Source organism: Aplysia californica, unplaced genomic scaffold (genome assembly GCF_000002075.1).
Source record: "Aplysia californica isolate F4 #8 unplaced genomic scaffold, AplCal3.0 scaffold01152, whole genome shotgun sequence".
Lineage (NCBI taxonomy): Eukaryota > Metazoa > Mollusca > Gastropoda > Aplysiida > Aplysiidae > Aplysia > Aplysia californica.
In genome coordinates, this window is record NW_004798422.1 from 12,565 (window position 1) to 17,092 (window position 4,528).

Sequence of the window (4,528 nt, forward strand, 5' to 3'; positions counted from 1 at the left end):
GGGGAGATATCACCAAACTTACATTCACCATCCTGCAGAAAACCAGCGAGGCTGAGCCGGGTCAGATTCTCCAGTAACAAACTGTCACCGCTTGGGGCGCCATGTTGTGAACTAAAACCACAAACAAAATGGCTATACCAAGGAGTTGGCCCGCTATGTTGTAACGTGAGTCTATATATATCTAACATTTCTGGCTTTAATTGGTCGCTCTTAAGCACAAGCGGGCTATCCCGAAATATGCTGTTTTGAGGAAATCGAAGGTAAAGTTTTTGGACTCTTGTTACGTTTCTTCAAAAGACAAGGGGAGTTTTCTCTGTAACCAAACAAATATACACACCAATGAAACCAAACTTCTCCTATACATAGGGCAATGCCCACTTTTGGTGTGGGTCAAGATTTCTGGAAACTCCCGAAATCACGGTTAGCCCGCTTGTCTTAAAAGCGACCAATTATCTTTACTTCCCCTGCTCAATTACCACCCACCCCAAGTCTTTGCAATAGCGTGCCTTTTTTGCCTTGTGATATTATCTCCGTGGAATGTCGCGTTCATGAATACGTCCTGTATATTGTCGTGTTGTTGTGTTTTAAAGTTGTCGAGTCGAATAAAAGTGGAACTTGATATATTATGACGTTTTCCTTGTGTGATCAGTGATGCAAATATATGTAGGCATACAGACTTCAACATAGGTTAAGGACCACTTGCAAGCGCTCTGAGTGGTCTTCTTGGGTCGACCTGCACGTGGGCGTTCTTGGACAGATCCAGTGGCTTGATGGCGCTACCTCAGGCGGACAATGACAGAGTGTGACGCTACAAGCCTTCTGGCAACTTCTCGGGCTCCAACTGCATCCTGCAGCCATGCCACAGCTTTGGCACGATCAGAACCTCTCAATCAGCTTTCATCTCGGTGGCATTATATTGATGCGACACTAGATTTTGCGGCTTATATTGCCACCAAAGTGAGCACAGCTCGAGACCTTAGCTCCGTTTATGACGTGTACCAGAAATTTTAACTGAGGAATATCCGTGGTGTTGCTCACAAGCCGATAAAAAACATCAAATTTGGCTAAAATTCCCTGAGGACTCCGGTGCTGCACGACACGAGGTGGTTTTGCCCCTTTAGGAAGCTTTGCAGTACGTATATTGGTAACCCATTACCACTTTCAGAGCAAAACATTTTTGAAACATTCCTCGCTGTCTTTTTTTTTTCGGATTTTAAAAAAATCAGGGCTGCCTGTCAAGGTGGTCCTTAACTTCTGATAAAGTCTGTATTTGCCATGCTGCATAAAGAGTGTGTGGGCAGGTGGGTGGGTCCTTATAAAATTCAGCCACACCCACTTTCCCCTTGCTTTTTGTGGAAATAGTAAAGTCAGTTCGCCTTCTCTCTCTCTCTCTTTCTCTCACACACACACTCCTTCTCTCCCTCCCCCCTCTCTCTCTCTTTCTTTCTCTCTCTCTCACACACACACTCTTTCTCTCCATCTCTCCCCCCCTCTCTCTCTCACTCACACACTCTTTCTCTCCCTCTCTCTCTCCCCCCCCCTCTCTCTCTCTTTCTCTCCCTACCCTCGGTTACGTGTTAGGGCACCCGCCCCGATTACAAAGAAAAACCATGATTAATCAATGGTCAAGTCTGCCGACCCCGGGAGTGGCTGGGGTTATAACAGCACCCAAAGACACTGTGCCCAAAGATAGACAGCAAGTGTAGCTATAAATACATTAGTGAGGCGTCTAAGTAACGAAATCCAAGAAATCCGTATTTTTCCGGCGTTTTGGCAATTTTTATCGAAATATATTTATATTTTTTTGGTTCAACACCTTTTGTGACCTTTTACAAATACTTTTCTGTTTGGACTTTTAAACTGAAAAACGTCGATTAAACGCACAAAATTTGTAAATTTTCAATTTCCAAAGACTCTAAATCTTTAGAAGTCACCAAACTTTGGGGGCCATTTTCTCGAGATTTTACCTGAAACCAGGTAAAGTCTGCCGACCCCGGGAGTGGCTGGGGCTAAATCAACCACCCACAAGGAGACTCTTCCCCATGCAGCAGAACAACAAGTAGGCCTACATACAGAAGACACAAACACTTGAGATCCGATGAAAAATTTGTTTATTGATAAAACAGAAAACATCCATCTAGCCAGCACAAAGGGAAGATCCCCACAGACGAAAACCCCAAAATGAGTTGTTGCAATCAATGATGGTCAGAAGAAAGGAGTAAAAAAATCCAAATTTATATAGGTGACCTAGAGTTCGCACGATGAACAAATGACACAAAAATGACGAAAAAGCGTACGTAGACAAGTGGGACCCAGACAGACTAGTAGGACAAACGGTTCATGATACATTCTCGTAATAAACGTCAACCCCACATTCACACATTCTCGCAATACACACCAACGACACATTCACACATTCTCGCAATACACACCAACGACACATTCACACATTCTTGCAATACACGACACATTCTCACACCAATGACACATTCACATCGTGTTCACACGCCACTAGCACCTCCCTTTTTCACACTAACGGCTCAGAAACTGAAACCCTGTCTGGTAAAATTATGAGCCAATTGATGCTCTCACAACTGCCAGCAAACAAAGTAAACAACTACAAAAAGAGAAAAAATGACATGAACCAAAAGTAGTCAAACAAAAGTTGTTAAACAATTGAAGACATTGTGCACCCTATGAACAACACAGCAGGAGTGTATTCCTTCAATTTCCTGACAGTCCGAGTGACAGTCAGGCATTCTTAAAGAACCTCCTGAGAACTAGAACATGACAATGTCACCATGTATGCTGCTGTCAACGTAACCTCCGTCCAACTCCAACCACCAAAGAATTATGTATCTAGCTGTTCCGACAAAATTAATCAATTGAGCTGGAAGAACTAAAAAAAAAAAAATTAAAAAATTGGTCATGTGGTTATGATGGTAGAAACTATTAGTAAATCGGTATAACAAAGAAAGGTACATATCTCTCTCCACACGCACATACGCTGACGCACGCACGCACACACACACACACAAAGCCAAAACGGAATGCAAGAATAGCAGCAAAATGTTCCTAGTCTCACTCGCACAAACCTAAAGTTACACATGTCAAATATTGGTTCGACCAGAACTACACTGATCTCCCTTGGTGTGTCTGTAATTAATGTCAACAATTTGTCAGTCACGTCAGGCAGCCAACCACCACACACCCTGACAGAGTCACTCTTCCTTTGTTCTCGATAAGATGACGGGTAGGGTAGTTCCACGCTCGCATAAATAGTTACATTTATAATTACATAGCAACCTAGTTTGTGCATCCAGCTGAAGAAATGACAGAACGAGTGAATGATGATGTTATAGTACCGGTATTGTTCACGGGGTCACAGACGAGTAGCGAGATGGAAAGCTATACGTCCACCGCGCGATGGAGGAGGCATCGGGATGGTTGGCGGTTGTCCCTCTGTATACTTGAGGTAGTTCAGCGTTTGGCCTGACAAGATGGCCGCCAACTCGGCCACAGCCCACAGCGCCCCACAATGCCCGCACCGACCACACTGTTTTTCCTTTCTTCCAACTACAGGATGATGATGAGCACAAGACAAATCACTGCCCCAGACTTTACAAGGTTCCATCCGTTCAATACCTAATTTCCAGAAATTTGACGTTAAAAATGTTGTTGAGTTTTTACATCATGTCAAGCCTTTTCAAATGCAACTCTTTGGGTATCTTGATAATGACTCAGAATAATCTTACGATTTTGATAGAGCAGATAGGATGGGTAATGAGGAAAAATCAGGGAAACATAGCTTTTTTTTTTTAAAGAGCATCCAAGCACAGCATCCGACCTGGCACTGGAAAATGATGAGATAAAACTTTTATCTCATCATCATCCAGTGCCAGGTCACAGTTGGTTTCTGACCTCATGATCTTAGGTCACTCAAAACTGCCGAAAATATCAGATAGAACCTTGTGAATCTGAGGTAGCGAAATATCTGCTGCAGCAAAGCCGTGCAGGTCTGTGGGCTGCGGCAGGCAGACGGCATTGAGATCACCGGCTCTCGTATATATATAACACTTTTGTTGAGTCTTCTCAGTCCACACAGAGATGGCACATTCTGAGACGGGTCACTTCTGTAGTCGCAACGTACGGCGCCGCGCTCTGGTGAAGTTAGCTACTTCTTTCCTATCAAACAACTAGCATCTACCACCCTAATCTCTCCCGTTAAAAAAAAAATTATCCTTCTTTTTTAGTAACACCTTTAATCCTTATCGCTCTTTATATGACCCAATCGTGTTGCAAGTGCCGTAAAACTCTTCCTAAAACTAAAAAAAGGTGGTAGACTAAAAATAAACATTTAAAAAAATCAGAGAAACCCATCTCAGAATATACCCTGGGTGGAACTGAGCGGTCGCAATACTGAGAAATGCTTTGATGGTAACAGCATCAATTAGCCACAGGTGGCAGTGGTAATATCAATGTTGGCTTAGAGCACAATGCGGTCACACAGTATGTGTGGGGTGGGGGG